Raw genomic sequence first — 18642 nt, forward strand, 5'->3', positions numbered from 1 at the left:
TGAAAAAGAGGGCAAAGAACTTGAAAAGACAAATGGCCAATAAGCACATAAAAAGATGCTAAACATCACTAATAATTAGTGACACGTAAATATTTTACACCCATGAGTATGACTTTCATGACACTGTCAAGTTTGCTATTATCAAAAAAGCATATTTTAAATGACTGAAGACACAAATTGGCCAATTCAAAGTTAGAAATACTATAAAGAGAATTAGTTAATATATAAAAGCTCTTGATTTCTAGTACTAAAACAATTTATAGCTAGTATTTACAAATCAATACCACCAACACAACAAGAAGTACACTAAGTATGGGTATGTTTAAAAAACTGCAACCCTTAAATTACAACATAAGAGTCCTCCATTCGGATTATTAGTTCATTTATTTTCAATTTTTTTTTTCTTCTAATATATGCCTTTAAGGCTACACATTTTCCCAAGTGACACTTTATTCACATTGCACAAATTCTGATACAAAGTGCTATTTGTCATTCATTTCTAAAGATAACATTTTCTATTTGGATTTTATCTTTAAGTCAATAGTTTTTAAATTTCCAAAAAAAATATTATTTTTGTTTAAGATTATGAAAAATATAAAATTATGTTCAAGTAAAATAAATTATAACTTTGATAAGCTTTTCTTAAAAAGTAATTACGTGCTATAGTTTCAGCTTAAACATAATTTAGATTTCATTATTTTGTTAAACTCTAAAGCTGTAGTATATTCAGAAAATATAAATATGATTGGAATTTCATATTTTTCTCTGTAGCTTAACATATGATCAAGTTCTGTAAATCTTGTGTATTTGAAAAGTGCATACACAGTTGAATGATAAAAATTAAAACAAATTATTTCATTCAAGTTATTCATAGACTTTTTAATCTTTTTTAGTTGAACCAGAAAAAAGTTCTCACTATATTCTTAAAGTTTGATAACTATGACTTTCAAATCAATATCCTCAACTATTTTTATCTTGGTTAATATGTACAAAATTTCTCTTCTTCATATATAATCTTATGCTAATTTATATATTTATATAAAAACAAGCTTACTATTATTGTCATTTAGCTACATCATGGGTTGGCAAATTATGGTCTTTGGTATGTGTTTTTTGCAATGCCAACTAAGAACGGTTTTTACATATTTAAGGGTTAAAAAATAGAATATGCAAAAGACCATCTGGTCCACAAAACCCAAAATTACTAACTGATCTTTACAGTTTGCTGATCTACATCAGAGGCTGGTAAATTTTTTCTGTGAAGGTCCAGACAGTAAATATTTTAGGTTTTGCAGGCCATATAGTTTGTTGCAACTATTCAACTCTTCTGTTGTAGCACAAAAGCAGAATAAATAAATTAGTATGGCTATAATCCAGTAAAATTTACCAAAAACAGGAGAGGGGCCAGATTTAGCCCTTGGGCCACAGTTTGCCAACCGTGATCTATAATTATTTACTGACCTGTCCATTTCTCTGAGATGTCTGTCTCTGAAACTAATTATGAATTTACCGATTTCAATTTCTTTTATATTTGATATATATATTCTAAACCAATTATTAAGTAAATAAGATTTTATGATGTTACATCTTCTAGAATTTAAATCTTTATAGTCTAAGAATTCTCTCTCCCTCATATAGTTTTTTGCCTTGAATTCTATGTTGACTTATAAAGGTTGCTTATAACTGCTTTCTTTTTATTAACATTTTCCTGTTAATGTTTCCATGCTCGTTTTCCATCTTTCTGTGTCATGTCTAAATGCATATACCTAGATTTTGTTTTTTGGCCAATGTGAGTCATATGTAGGAATTTAACTTCATTATTACTACAGTTACCAACATGTTCCAAAGCCCTATTATTTTACCACATTTACTTTTATTGTCCCCTTTCCTGGCTGTGGTTAAATTCATTGGGGTTTACTGGTCCCACTTTACTCATTAGTAAGGAAATTATACATCCTTTTACCATTGTTTGTACCAGTTACTTCCCTGTTGTCTTTCAGCTCTAACCTACACTGTAAGTTAGAAGGGTGCTTTTGTCTCCTGTCAGTATGGCTCTGCACATCATTGCCATTCAAATCCTCAGACTCTCAAGGCCATTTAAAGATGCTAGCAGCAGAGGGGCATGCACAACTGATATTCAAAGTACCAGCTTCCCACCTTGTTCTCTCTTACCTACTGAGTTCTTGCCATCCAAGGACCAAACCTGCAGTAACTCCATTCTCAGAAATCTGAGCAACAGTCCTAGAGGAACCTTCCTCCAAGCTCCTAGATTCTGGCAATGCCACCATTTCTCTTTCATTCTCTTAGCTCTGGGGTGTTACCTGTAGTTATTCATTATTGGACTACCTACCTCAGCATCCCCTTGATAATCAATCAGCTAGTAAAACAAACTCATGTAGTGAATTCTCTTTATTTGAAATACTTAGTATGATTTCTTTTTTCTTTTAACAGTTACACTGCTGAACTAATTAGGCTGTTATGTGGTCAACTGTACTAAACAGGCAGGTCAAAATTCTGGAATTGAATAGAAAATGGACAATTTTAATGGTGATCAAGAGTATTAAGATTTGATGTAATAAAGTCTTGAAAATGGAGTATCACTGGCAAGAAACTGAAAAGGAGATTTATGTTGCCTGTAAAATATAATACTGGCAACATAATTTCTTTCTTCTACATATCACTTACTTAGGTAGCTATGGAATGAAATACTGGGCAGACAGAAAAGACATCATATATAACATAGAGAAAAAATTCAGATAGCTTAAGAGTTTATCATTCCTCACAGAGAAAAAATTTAAGAGTCCATTGACCGATGAAGAGTTTAGAATTAGATTTAGCTCCTCTTGTTACCTAATTATCAGTGTGGCTGGACACTTGAGAAGAAGAAACAATAAATGTATGTATTGAGAAAAAAAGGCTGTTAATTTGATAAGTAAATTATAACATTTTATTTTTATAATGATCATTCATATATAGATTACATATCAATAGGTATGTATGAATAAATATCTACATATCAATCTATAATATTCATTATAGTTAATTGATTCTATTTGCTTTAACTATGATTCTTCTTGCTTTAAATCTAACCTCTCTTTCACTATTCATTGACAGAATTAAAAATCACCACAAAGCTCCATGATGTGTATGTGGTCTGCTTTTCATTGAGTGTTGGGTCACTGAAATATATAATTCTTAGCTCTATAAAGATGCTAGTTTTTGTATATTATACTTTGTAGTTAGCAAAATACTTCAAGTAAACTTTGTCATCTAATCCCTGATAAAACAAACAGTCCTGTATAAAGCTTGTCCTCTTCTTCCACATCCTTGCAAAGTGGATGCACACATCTTGTTCAAAAATAAGCACATATGGATAAGCACATATACCCATCTACCTGATTAACTCGGCACAATATTTTATGGACAACTTACTCCCTCTATTGACCTTTCTTACCCCCTTACCCCACAGCACTCTGAATCACATGATGTTATGGAAAGAATTGTGCCCCTGACCACCGCCCCCCGCCCCCTCCGCAAAAAAATTCCTATGTTGAAGCCCTAAGTCCCAATGTGATGGTATTTGGACATGGGGCCTTTGGCAGACAGTTAGGATTAGATGAGGTCATGGGGGTGGGGCCCTCGTGATGGGTTTAGTATCTTTATAAGAGACACCGGAGACCTTGTTTGTCTGTTTTTCTCTGTTGTGTGAGGACACAGCAAGAAGGCGGACTTCTACAACTCAAGGAAGAAGATATAGAGAATGCAGTCAGCATTAATATAATGGCTAGGTGGAGAGCCGGAGGAAAGGAAGAGCAATTAGGGGGATCATTTTATAAACTATATAAATGTTGAACCAATGTACTGTGTACTTGAAACTAATAATAAAATTAAATTTAAAAAAAAAAAAAAGCCCTTACCAAGAACTTAATCAGCTGGCATCTTGATCTTGGACTTCCCAGCATCCAGAAATGTGAAAAATAAATGTCTGTTGTCTAAGCCACCCAGTCTATGGTATTTAGTTATAGCAGCCCAAGCAGAATAAGACAGATGGAATATAAATTTCTACAGGAAATATCACAAGCACAATGAATTCAATAGTCAAAGTGCTTCATTTCCTGATTCTCCTTAAAACTTACCTGTTCTATTTCCCATCTCTAAATTTACTGGCACTTGCTAATTTCTGTAGCTGACTTGAAGTTGCAATTTTCAGAACCATAAAAATCTAAAAAATCTTAATGTCATAGTTAGATGAAAAACAGATTGGTGGCACCAAAGTGAGCTTCTCTTCTAAAACTATGGGAAATTAGTGAAGTGTGAAATTCCAAAGAGATATAAACTTGCACAGGAAATGCTGAGAGAGGTTTTGCACTACTTATTAAAACAGATGGGTAGTAGCCAGAGAAATCCCAGAATATGTCCAGAGGATACAATTCTTTTAAAGTAAAAAAATATAATCTTAAACCTTTTCTCCCCCTGACAGAATTTAAATAAAAATAAACAGCATCACCAACAAAAACCTGAGCCTACATCAAAGACAACAAAAGAAATGCTTGTGAAATTACAATCAAGTCTTACTGATTGGTAAGCCAAATTCTTTAGCTTTCTAAAACAGTGCTGAATTAATACAGGACTGATTTTTAAAACTTTCGTTCTTTATACTGAGATATTTCAAAATATATGCTCCAGTTCTTATAGATTTGCCAAACAGAATCTAAAACTTGTAGTTTAGGGTGAAGCAGACTGAATAATAATTGCACTTAACTTTGATTCTTGCAGCAACACTTAAAAACTAATAACAGATATTTTGAAAGAAAATCACAGATTTTTTTTTTTTAGCTACACTCAATGCAAAGAAAAGCGTAATCAAACAAGCATATAAAAATTACTTTAGGCGTATTTCATGGTAAGTTATAAGGCTCTATGAAAGATGAAATTCATCTAATAGGAAAACATCTGGTGAATATGGCTGCAACTGTTTTTGTTAAAACCAAAAAAATGACAAAAGAGCTAAAATTCTCTAATCGAATATGACATTTAAAAAAATCTCAACAATCAGAGGAAAGAGCCTATCACAATTATTTAACATGTATCAGATGAAACCACAGACATAAATGGTCTGGGTATTTTTGGCCTTTGTAACTTAATTTCATACTAACGACATTTGTAAAGGCACATTCATTTGTAAAGGGTTTAATGACAGTATTTGTTGAAGAAATTTTCAACAAGCTGTAAATTTTTAAGTAAGCAGACATATTACCAACTAAAAAATAAAACAAAATGAAAGAGGATTTGGCACCAACAGGGCCATCTCAGTGCAGCCAGAACTTTAGGTTTCTGGGCCTACGTCAAATCTTCATGTGCCGCGAATGCAGCCTCCAAACACCACTCAACTCAAAGATTGCCTTAGCAACTGCCGCAACGTGTTCCATGGGGGAGAAGGGGAGTATAAAAATGATGAATTTTGCTTTGCTTTCTTTCTTGAAGGAAAATAAAGACTCATCTAGTTCAAAAATGAAATGTGAAAAAAACTTTCAAAGCTTCCTCTATTTTATCTTGGTTAGCAAGGTTGGTTGTCAGAATCGTCAAACTCAGAATTTTCTTTACGAAAGACAAAAAACTTTTAAATCACAAAAAAATACAGTATGCAGTATATAAAATTACAACTTATCTTAATAATAAAGAAAAAGGCAGTTTGTAAGACCTGAAACAGTCAATCAACAACTGTGAGGCAACACTGAGAATTTTTCCTTAGAAAATAAGACCGCTGAAAGAAAATGACGTCTGGAAGTTGAATAAAACAAAAAGATAATAGAAACCATGAGTCATTTGAAACTCATCATTTACTAATAATGAAAACTGTTGTGTTAAAATAAATATCATGATCAATCACTATTCCTCAGTAAAGAAGTCCCTTGCTTAGCATTTCCACAGACAGTAAAGAATCTAACCAGTGGGTCATACACCATATCACCATCTCAGGCCACTATATGACATGACTGAGATGATTTCACATAAAAAAGAAACAAATGAAATTTCCAGGCAGAAAACATGTCTCACTGCACTTTGGCATTATTCTGAGCATGTTCTCACCCTGATTACTGTGAACACGGCTTAGGAGTCTAGACACTGACACAAGGGAAAGAAGACAAGAACCTGGTTATCAGTGCCAACAATTAAGCAATAAGTAGGAAATACTTTTGTTTTGCTTATGTAATTTAAGATAAGTCAAATAACAAACTTCTGATATTTGAAAATAAAGATACAAAATGAAATAGTACACAAAGTTTGCCTAATTTTAAACCTACAGTATAGAATCCTGAAAATTTTCATAATAACTGGCTACTCCGAAGTAGTTTGTGTACTATCAAGTCTCTTAATGACAAAGAAGAAAACAGATCATTAATAGGAACTCCCACTGCGTCAAACTTTGAAATACTATTGGCGGGGTGAGGACTCTATCTAACCAAGGTCTCCTGACTCCAGGGACAGAGCATTCCACTACTTACTTTTGAAGTGTGCCCCAGAAGATACCTTTAAAATCCATTTCAGAGCAACTGAAAAGAACCTACAGCTAAAAAGAGTCTGTGTCTTAGAAATTTATCAACAGTTTGAAAATGTCATTTTAACTATCAATCACTAACAGTCTAAAAGTCTAAAGTTTTTGACTTCGGTTAAACAAAACCTTTAGAGCAAAGAGGGCTACAAAGATTTAGACGTCATATAACACAGGAAAATGCACAAAAAGCCTTAAAACTTGGCATGTGCACACATGTGTGCACACGTGTGTAAACTCCTATCTGGAAGGGAAAGGAGCAGGTAAAGAGGTTGCCACCGGTGATGTAAGAAAGAAATTGGGAGCAATTTTCTACATTTTCCCTCTTTTATGTATCACAGCTATGAAATTTACTTTTCTTCAGCTTGGCTGCCTTCACTTAAACCCTAGTAGATTCATTTGGCGTCAAACATTGAGTCATAGACACAGGTAACTACTTGGGACAGAAAGATCTAATTCATAGATAAAGGGAAGACTGTCACATCAAAAAGGGCAAAAAGAAACTAAGAAGTTTCTTTAATCTTATCTTCAGCTGAATGGAATCTAATAGTTCTGTGGACAAGAATAAACTATACTATCGCCAACATAAAATGACCAAGGCTAGCCTCTACTTTTATCTTCATATCTGGACGATATATCTCAAAATCATGGGTGGAACTCCTGAGTTGCACTCTAATACTAGATAGACAGCCAATTTAGATGAGTTGGACACACACACATACTCATGAACACACACACAAAGCCCTGAAGAGAATCAAGTCTGACAGGCATGAAAATGAACGCCACTTATTGAAAGCATTTAGCATATCCTGTTCTAAGGCAAGACTTCATATAATTTTCAAATAACAAAAAGATCTAATTCACAATACTCTCTCCCCTTAATCTTCATAGTAACCCTCTTAGTAACAGAATTCTAACTCTCTCCTATACAGCAGATGAAGAATCTAAGTCTTAGAGATATTAAATAATTTACCCAACATCACGTAACGAAAAAGTGACCCACCAAGCCCCAGAACCTACATCTATTTGGCTCCAAGCCTGCAATGCTTTTCTCTCTATTTTTAAGACTCTGCTTTCCATTAAGATCCACAAATGTGTTAATTGTTAAACCTAAGTAGCCTGAGTTTCCCACAAATCTTCCCATTTTTCTAGGTATGCCAATTTAGAAAAATATCCTCTATCAGCAGATGTTAAAAAAGTGTTAAGAGACAAATTAATTAATATAAGCCTGCCTCTGTCTAAAAGGCAGGGGGAAAAAAATAGGAGGAGTGAACCAGGTGTGATTTACTGGGTTCATCCATCAGATTAGGCAAAATGGTAGCAAAACAGACCACAAAAGAAAGCAAATTAATATTTGGTGACCCTTCCCCCTGCAATTCATGCACTCTGGCTTCTAAAAGCACTAATAAAACAGCATACAGAAAGGTATTTGTGGGTTCAACAACTGAGACCACTGCAAGATCATCCTTTCTTAAATGCAAACTATGCATCTGCAAGCTGTCCTGTCTTTCAGAAAATTGAAGTGTTTTGGGCCAAGTGCTTGGGTCAAATCACTTGAAATGGTAAGAATTTGAAGTGAAAACTAAGCTCTTATGTGCCAGTTATTGACTGCTCGCCTTTCAGCTCAAAATTCAAAAAATCGTTTGCCTATACAGTGAAAATGGATCTGGGCTATTTAAATATTTTTCCATTTCAGCTGGCACAATGTTAAGCTTTGTTAGTAGAAGCCACTGGAGAGGTACTGCAGGAGGAAAAGATTGTGCTTCCTGGTGTCTGCGGGCTTGCACAGGAGACTCCTCCTGCGGTCCAGGTAGCTTCTACAGAATCTGGCTTCTCCAGTGTGCAGCTGTCCTAGAGTACATGACATCTTCAGTGCCAGGCTTCAGCTGTAATGCGCAGCAGCCAGCAGTACCCAGTGGCCAACAGCTACTCCGGTAATCTCTCAGGCAGTTTTGCAGAGTGCCTCCTCTAAGAAACCTCTGTGTGAAGAACTTCCCCTCAGCACCCTAGAGGGCAGAATTCTGGCAAGTTCCAGAAAGGGAATTTCTAGTAAGTTTCACTGATGTGGCACCACAGTAACTTCTCTTCCATTCAGGGAGGCACATTGTGCCCTATCCAACAAGGTCTAAATCTCAGCCAAGAGTGAGGGGAATAGTCTCTGACCTAACACTAACTAGCACGAAAAAAAAGAGGCACAAGGTTTATTAGGCCTTTTTGAGTTTTGGAGGCAACACACACTATGTTTGAGTGTGCTACACCTCAACCTACCTACTGAGACTCGCTTGAGAGGTTTTCAACTCTGAGTGAGGAACTAAAGAAAAGAAGGCTATGCAGCAAATTTAGATTGCAACGCAAGCTGCTCTACCACATGGGAATTATGATCCAGCAAATCCAAGGTTATCTGAAGTGTCTGTGGCAAACAGATGCCGTAAGGAGCCTCTAGCCACTGTGTACTGCAGCAGCTCTCTGCTAAGGACACTGGTGCTAAAGAAGCCAGCTTTCTCCAGCACTCTAAGGGTGAATTTCCAGCAAGTTCCAGAGGAAGGATTTCTAGCATGTTCCACTAGTATGATATTACAGTGACTTCTCTACCATTAGGTGAGCCATAGCCATGCACTCTCCAGTATCAGCCCTAGAGAAGAAGGCTCTTCCATGAGTACTCTATCTCAACCCCAGGAGAAGCAGCTGCTACTTATATTTGCTGTTTTCATATTTTTTAGGTTCTCTTTTGTGTTAGTCAATCCCTCATTCTTCCAATCCCCTGTTATACTTATTAATCCTTTATATTAAATTTTCCTTATTCAAAACACTACCTAATTTTTCTCTCCTGATTAGACTCAGACAAATATACCTTATCAATAGCTTGGGTGCCATGAAAACCAACATGAGAAACTCATTTTAAACATGAGTTTATTTTGATACGTTTTACTTTTAAAACTCAAAATTAAACAAGAATGATCTGGACCAAGTTTAAGCATAGTACTAAGTCCAGATTAATTTATATATTTCTTAATAGGGTCATGTCAGTAATGGTTTAGCAAGTTGTACATTTCTTCTCAAATATTCTATAGTCTAAACCAGCATTAATCAGCCTCTAACTTAAAATCACCAGCTTTCAGCATTATTTTTAATAAGCAATTCCTTATCTTTTATTATTTGAGCTCTAAAAGGCCTAAAATATGGGAACCAAAATTGAAACTAATGTTATAAAATTAATTTTCATTCCTAAAAGGAGCAATTCATACATATAAATACCAACAATGTCAAACATTGGTCAACATTATTGGCTTGACTTTCTCTACATTCTAGTTAAGAAACGTTGTTAACTCTAGCCCACTCTTAAAAGCAAGGAAGCCCAAATAAACATGTGATGGTGGGTTGATGCAAGCTGAACAATATCTTGAGAAATGACTTAAAATGCAAGGGACTCATAGTGACATCCTCTTAAAACAGTGTTCTAATGTCTGCTGTGCCTGTTAACTGCAAAAACACTAAGAACTTCACTACTCTTTCATAGTTCAACAAAATTTTAAGCCTACCAAATTCCAATAATCTATTTATGAAATCAAAACCAATCCAACAAACAAAAAAGCCCACCAAAATTACTCAAGAGAGAAAGACTTTTTTAAAAAGTAGAAAATAACCAACGTTCCACCAAAAAGGGAGGAGAGGGAAAACAACACACTGAAAAGCAAACAAGTGCTTTGTGGTTTTTAGTGAACTTTAGAATCACATTCTAATTTCTAAAACGACAACAAAAATAAAAGTAAATATCACTGACAGTTCATTTTTTAATGACTCCATAAATGAAATGTATAAAATTGGTAGCCACCATTATGGGAGATGTGTCTAAAAAAATACAAAAGACAAAATAGAAATTACTCAAGTAATGTTTTATGTTATTGTTTAAAAGTATGCGTTAGAAAGACAGACGTGCTGCTTTTACATGGAAATTTATTATTATTATCTTTTAAGTTTTCTTACTTGAGAGAGTCCAGGGGACGATGCATGTCCCGGGGGCGTGGCCGCAAGATTTGGATGCCCCTTGTTTATTTCATGTGCTGAGTAAGGGGAAGGGGTCGGGGGTCCCGGCTGTCTTGCTACTTGTGTTACCTGTGAGAAAATCAATATTTAGGAAGAGTATTATAATAGTAACTTAATAAATATATCTAAACTGGCTAATTTTTAAAAACTGAATTCTCTGCTTTACAATTTTTACTAAAGCAACTGTCAGATTTGAGTAAAGGCTTAAATTTTTAATACTGAAGCAATGAAATTCTTAGAAAAATAATAAACATGAATATTTTCATCGATTTGATAAAAGATTCTTGAAGCATAATCAAAAACCAAATCCATTAAAGGAAAAAACATATGCTAAATGAAAGAAGCCAGACTTGAAACTGCATGCTGTACAATGTCATTTATATGACATTTTGAAAAAGGAACAAAAAAGAGAAATGACTGCAAAAAGAAATGAGGATGCCTATAAAAGCACATGGAGATTTGGGGGAGTGCCATAACTCTCTATCTTGATTACATGTCTCTATGTTTGTCAGAACTCACAGGACTGTATACTAAAAAAAGTGAATTTTACTTCATGTAAATTACACTTCAATAAACCTGAACCAAAATAAAAAGGCAAGTTACTTAGAGTATAATCTTGTTTTTGTTTTTAAAAAAGGACATGTACATACACATTGTACATATTTCTATACACATCTGTCTATATATGTGTACATATATAAAATACACACACATGTGCACATACAAGTATGTATGTCATATTAAAAAGATCTGTAAGAGATAAACAAAGATCTTAAACAGAAAGCATTACATGTGTTTCCTTTTTTCCTCATATTTATTTTCTAATATAGCTCAATAGTCATGAACTTGTACAACAGAAAAATAACTAGCATTTTATGTAAACAAAATTATATTTTCTCACTGTTTGCTGGCAATAAACTGCCCCATCAGCCATTGATGGATCTGAGACCACTTCACTCAGGCCTCTTTCTAGAAATCGCGTCTAGTCAGCTCTTCTCTATCACAGTCTAATCCAGAGAAGCACTGCCAGTTTTGGCAAAACTCCATGAATGGGGGCAAATCTGTAGTCATCCAAATATTAAAGAATTCATTCTCCATAGGGTGGGGTTCCTAAATTTGGGGGGCCATGAACCCTTTTGCAATCTAGTGGAAACTACAGACCTCTTCCTAGAATAGTGTTTTAAATGCATAAAATAAATAGAATTGTGACAAAACCAATTATATGAAAATACAGGTTATGAAAATATTAAGACAAATTTGTGATACAGTAATATGTGTTTCTAGTAATGTACTAAAAATAACTAATTGCAGTTACTGCTTACATTCATGACTTAAAGAAATGATAACATTCAATATTTTCCCCATCTAAGTTCTTAGATTCCCTGAATTCTATCAGAGTTAAACACTTTGCCCAGGTACTAAGGAAAGTGGTGTCCAATGACATCAGATTTTCCTGGAATTCACTCAATCAGTCAGAAGCTCGGAACTAACCTTAGAACCCCTAAGGTCATCTAAAATAGACATAAACACCTAAAGGGGTCAGCTACCTGACCCCAATGCTGAGATAAAATGAACTCACAAAGAAATAACTACAGTCTAAAGCTTACAGGCTAAAAGAAACACAGATGATGCTAAAATGTGACCAAAGACACATTAATTGTATTTAATTTCTTCCTTTTTAAATAATTTTGATTTTCTCAAAAAACTTTCTTTCCAATATTGATTTAAAAATACATTTATAAGGGCATGAGGTTTACCATAAAAGTTATAGCATTTATAAATCTCATCACAAATTTTTCAAAGAATAAAAATTTGATTGCTATTTAAACATTTACTTTAGAAAACAAAAAACTAGAAATAAAGAGTTCTTACAAGCACACTTCTCACCAACAAGGCTTTATAAATTTATGTTCTTATTTCACGGTTTAGGATAAATTATTCTGAAATTCCACTAAAGTAAACATCAAAATGGATACATAGTTTTAATATTAGAAAAGAGATTTACACAATAAAATAAAATGAGGGCCACAAAGTTATATAAAGCTAAATAAAATCCATGTTAGGTCAATTCCCCAATTCGTTCTGATAAAACAATCAGAGATTACAGTTATCCAGGACAATAAATCATAGTATGGAAAAATATTTTTAAAAATCTAGTAATTAAGAGTAAATAAATATTAAAATATACTGCTACATGCTTGTCATTAATAACAAAGTAAAACTGTTGAAACCGCTCATTATTGGCAAGGATCTAAGGAAACAGCACATAGGTAGGATACTGTGAATTGGTTTACCACATCCATAGAACTACACAGCAATACATCACAATTGCCTTAAAAACATATCCAAAAATAATTCCGTTTGGTATATACACCCTAAAAAAATTCTTACATTAAAATTTAGGAACTTAAACAAAAATATATTCAGCAGCAACACCTATCATAGCAAGGAAGGTAGAAATAATAATGGGAAAATAAAGTAACACGAGTGGACTAAAGACATAAATAATATATAGATGTGTACCACTAACAGAAATAAAAAATGTAAACTAATCAGGAAGAAAAAAATGCACTCTTTAGAACCATAAAGAAATTTTCCTATATACTGACAAAGACCAAAAGAACTACTTCAATGACTTCAGATGAAGACTAGTGTTCATCTGTTTCATTTTTCTCCGAAAACGCCTTCAGTGCACCTTTTTAATAGTACTATATCATACCATAAAAAACAAATGTTTGAGAGAAAGAGAAAAGGCATTTTACCAAAGTCAAAAGTACTACTATGTTACTGCTAAATTAAAGATTTCCTTAAAGCAAGTGCCAGTGAAAAACAACATTGATAGGCAAATGCACTAGAGGTGTGCATCCAATGCTACTCCTAAATGACTATGCTGAACTGCAGGAATCCTTCGGTACTGTATATTCTAATAGGGCACTTCCTCCCAAGTTTGGGGGCTCCTACTAATGAAAGCAAGCCAAAGAAAATAACTCTATGGAAATAACAGGAGAACTAGAATCAAGTTATTCTAAAAATTTCCTCCTAGAAACAAGCTGCTACATACAATAAATCTCTATTTCATTCAAAAAGACTCCTACTACAAGTGTCACATTGCATTACACAGTACATGTTTGCTTTTGGTGTATAACAGAGCTTAATATCTTTGCAAGGGAAAAAGGTATATCATCTTCGACTAGAAATTATATAAAATCTAAGTAGTTAACATGACTCTATCCCAAGGAAATGGCACAAGGGCTAATGAAGTTACTGGGGATAAAAATCAAAGTCTACACAATGCAATACATATATCATGTCTTACTGTTGAATTGTACACCTGAAAGTTTCTGGATTTAGTTAACCAATGTCACCATAATAAAAAATAAATTAATTTAAAAAAATCAAAGTCACACGAAACTTTGAATACTTCTCTCCAAATATTTCTAAATTAATTATTGAATCTCCTAACTTCTGGTTAGGTTTCTTCTCTCACACTAGGTTATTCCATTTCAGATCATACAGTTGTAATCCATGTCCTTTGAAGGTAGTGACAAGAAGTAATCATATAAAGAAAAAATGTTTTTCCATTATTTCAAAGATATTATTACCATCTCAATGTTGGAGGCTGGGAACAGAGGTACAAAATAGCTAATTATGGCAAGTACTTAACCATCTCCAAAGTTAAAAATGATTTTTGTCTACTATATAATATTAATCCTCAGCAAAATCAATCAACCATTTCTTTGAGTACAGTGTGTGTGTGTCTGTGTGTGTATGTGTGGTATTTAAGTGTAAAAGATAATATGCCTAAAAAACTTTCTTTTTATGGATATTATATTTTTGCACTGGCAATAATGTAGAGTTTCTAGAATTCTCATTCATTTGCTGGTGGAAATCTAAATTGGTACAATCATCTTGGGAAAGAATTTAGCATTAGCTAGTAACCTTGAAAATAGGGATACCTTATGACCCAGCTCTTCCACTCTTAGGCATATATCTGTGAGAAACAGAAAAATGCACACCCAGGTACATGGACAAAAACGTTCATAGCTATATTGTTCTTAGTAACCACAAACTAGAAATGACACAACTGTTCATTATTAAGAGAATAGATCAATAATATTTTCCTACACAAGAAATCAAATGAAAAATTAGAATAACACACCACAACCTGGATGACTCTCATAAACAATACTGAATGAAAGATAACACAGAAGAATACACAAAGTATGGTTCCAAGCAAGATCCAAAACAGCAAAACATGACTATATTAGTTCAGAAATGCATAAATGCACCAATGATACATCCAATAAGGCAAGAGTCCCAAACCCCGGGGCCACAGACTGGCACTGGTCCGTGGCCTGTGACGAACTGGGCCAGCAGGAGGTGAGCGGCAGGTGAGTGAGTAAAACTTCATCTGTATTTGCAGCCGCTCCCCAGCACTAGCATCACTACCTTGGCTCCACCTCAGATCATCGGGCATCAGATTCTCATAGGAGCACTGGTCCCTGGTGCCAACAAAGTTGGGGACCACTGTAATAAGGGGTTAATATCCAAAATAACATAAAGAACTCACACACTTAATCTGAATTAAAAAAGGGTACAGGATTGAATAGACATTTCTCCAAAGGGTACATACAGATGGCCAATAGACATATGAAAAGATGCTCAACATCACTAATTATGGAAATGCAAATTAAAACCACAATGAGATCATTCGTCTGGTCAAGATGGCACAGTAGGTAGATGCTGTACTCGCACCCTGTCATGACATCAAAATTACAACTAAACTTCAGAACAATCATCATTGGAAGTCATCTGAGGTCTGGCTGAATAGAAGTCCTACAACTGGAGACCGATAAGGGGCTACCTTAAGATTGGAAGAAAGGGCAGAGGGGCAGTGACGCAAAAGAGCTGATCCCACACCCGCGTGTGGCACTTGAGAATCAGGGGGGTTACCTTGGCTGCAGAGGTACCTCCAGAGGAGTGAGTGGATCCCGGACCCACACTGGGCTCCCCAGCCCAGGGTTCCAGTGCCAGGAAGAAAACTCTCTATAACCTCTGACTGTGAAAATCAGCAGATTGTGGCTGAATAAGATGAAGGGCTTTGCGGGTCACAGATGTTCTTCTTAAAGGACCAGCAATTGGACTTACTCACTGATGGACTCACTGGCTCTGAGCTCCAGTGCTGGGGAAGCTGCTCGAAAAGCACCAAGGACATATGGGGAGGAACTGAACTGTCTGGCTTCAGAGATGAAGAGGCAGCTTTCTCCCACACAGAAGTGCTGGCAGAATCCACCGTTCCTTTGTTGAGCCCTCTCTATTCATGGCGGGCAGAAGGAGGCAGCCACCATTTGAGTCTCCATCAACATGGCTAACACAGTTCGCCCCACCCAGGTGACTCCCAACTTCCAGACCCACTCATACCACCTCCAGGGGCTTTTCCATACAAAGGCCTGTCTTGGCTCATGCTGTGGACTTAACTAAAATGTCTCAAAGGTTAACAAAACCCTAATAAGCAGCATCTGGCCTCGGTGTGCTTTGTATCTCTTGCTGAGCAGCCCCAAGCCTAGCAGTAGCAACAGCTGGCCTCAGTTCCCATGCTGGCCTCTAGAGGCACCTCTAAGCCCAGCATGGGTGGTGGCTATCTGTGGATTGCTTGGTGTCTCTTGCCAAGTGGCCCCAGGCAGTGCGCAGCCTGCAGCTAAACCTGGCCTGTGGCAGGGCCCCTCCCAGGAGGCTGTGGAGCCAATATGCCCAGTGGTCAGTTCCAACCCAAGCTGAAGCACCCCACCTGGGGCTACATCCAAGTATGAAACATCCAAAGGGCAGACTGGGCAGGCACCAGAGCCCTGCTAAAATAAATCCTGCTCCATAAGGTCAGCCCCTTACTAGTCAGTCCTCACACCAATCAGCCCAAGGGTCAATCCTTCTCAATGATGTGCAAACAGTAACTAAGGCTCACCACAACAGAAGGGCAAATAATTCATTTATGGTTGAATGGATAAGAAAACAAGCCCCTTACATATGCCGCCTACAAGAAACTCACTTCAGATGGAAAGACACACACAGATTAAAAATAAGGGATGGAAAAGATATTTCATAAAAATGGAAATGTAAAAAAAACAAAACAAAAAAACCTGGGGGTAAAAATACTTATACCAAACAAAACAGACTTTAAAACAAAGGCTGTAACAAGAGACAAAGAAGGACCCAGTAGTCTCACTTCTGGGTATTTATCCAAAGACACCCAAAATACTACTTTGAAGGGACACGTGAATCCGTATGTTCATTACAGCATTATTTACAATAGCCAAGATATGAAGGCTACCTGGGTGTCCACCAATAGATGAATGGATAAAGAAGAGATGGTACATATAAATGATGGAATATTACTCAGCCATAAAAAAAAAAATGTTTTAAAGAATGAAATCTTGCTATCTGCAACGACATGAATGGACCTATAAGGTGTTGTGTTGAGTGGAGTAAGACAAAGGAAGACAAATGCCGTACGACTTCACTTACATGTGGAATCTAAAGGGCAAAATAAACAAATAAAACAGAAACAAACTCATAGATAAATAGAACTTTTTAAGGGTTGCCAGATGGAAGGGGAGTTGGCTGGGGATGGTAAAAAGGGGGGACAGATTAAGAAATACAAATTGATAGTTACAAAACAGTCAAGGGGAAGTTAAGTATAGTATAGGAATACATTCAATAAATAATATTGTAATAACTATGTCTAGTGTCAGATGGGTACTAGATTTATTGGGATGATCACTGTAAGTTACATAAATGTCTAATCACTATGTTGTACACCTAAACTGAAACTAATATATTATATGCCAACTATAACTGAAAAATTAAAAAATTATTTTAAAAAAACCACAATGAGCTATCACCTCACACCTGTCAGAATGGTTATCATCAATAAATCAACAAACAACAAGTGCTGGCGAAGAGGTGGAGAAAATCGAACTCTCATGCACTATTGATGGGATTGTAAATTGGTGCAGGTACTATGGAAAGCAGTATAGAGGTTCCTCAAAAAATTAAAAATAGAACTACCATATGACTCAGCAATTCTATCTTCTGGGTATTTATCTGAAGAAATCCAAAACACTAACTCGAAAAGATAGATGCATCCCTACCCTATGTTCCCTGCAGCTTTATTTACAATAGCCAAGATATGGAAGCAATCTAAGTGTCTGTCGATAGACAAATAGATAAAGAAGATGTGGTACATATATACAATGGAATATTACTCCGCCATAAAAAAAAAAAAAAAAAGAATGAAGCCTGGACATTTGTGACAACATGAATGGACCTAGAGGGTATTACGCTAAGTAAAATAAGTCACACAGATAGACGAATATGGTATGATTTCACATATATGTGGAATCTAAAAAACAAAATAAACAAACAAAACAGAAACAAATTCATAGATACAGAGAACAAACTGGTGGACACCAGACTGGAGGGGGTTGGGGAGGATGTGTGAAAAAGGTGAAAAGGATTAACTACAAATTGCTAGTTATAAAAATAGTCACGTGGTTGTAAAGTTAGTCACGAGGACATAAAATACAGCATAGAGAATATAGTCAATAATATTGTAATAACTAAGTATGGTGTCAGGTGGGTAATAAGACTTACTAGGGTGATCACTGTGTAAGGTATATAAATGTCAAATTACTATATTGAACACCTGAAACTAATATATCAACTGTAATCGAAAAATAAATTTTCACACAAAAAAATGCATAAATGGATGGCAATACTGTAAATAAAAGCAGATAACTTATTTTTTAAAGGCAGATAGATCTACTACTTTATGAAGAGAGGGAGTTGCGAAGTGGAAAGACCACATAGTATTTTATTTTTTTACCTGGGAGGTGATATACAGTTAATGCTGCAAGATATAAAACCTCTAAAATTTTGACTTAGTGAAAACTTCATCTAGCTAGTGAATTTTCATTCAAGATTTCCATACAAAAATAATCTCCTTTAAAATCAATAATTTTTTATGGCTGCTGACCATTATAAATTAAAGG

The 18642-nt window shown here is 35.3% G+C and overlaps 1 protein-coding gene across 2 annotated transcripts in view; it reads right to left on the reverse strand.

Annotated features, from left to right (window-relative positions):
* Nucleotides 1–18642, reverse strand: part of EIF4G3 (eukaryotic translation initiation factor 4 gamma 3) — a 247084-nt gene that overhangs the window by 141038 nt on the left and 87404 nt on the right. For both annotated transcript variants that reach the window (XM_023529130.1, XM_023529131.1), the window contains exon 3: nt 10538–10666. The gene's annotated coding sequence lies outside the window, so the exon portion shown is untranslated. The remainder of the gene's footprint in view (nt 1–10537; nt 10667–18642) is intronic.

The sequence above is a fragment of the Pteropus vampyrus genome, unplaced genomic scaffold (genome assembly GCF_000151845.1).
Source record: "Pteropus vampyrus isolate Shadow unplaced genomic scaffold, Pvam_2.0 Scaffold36, whole genome shotgun sequence".
NCBI classification, from domain to species: Eukaryota; Metazoa; Chordata; class Mammalia; order Chiroptera; family Pteropodidae; genus Pteropus; species Pteropus vampyrus.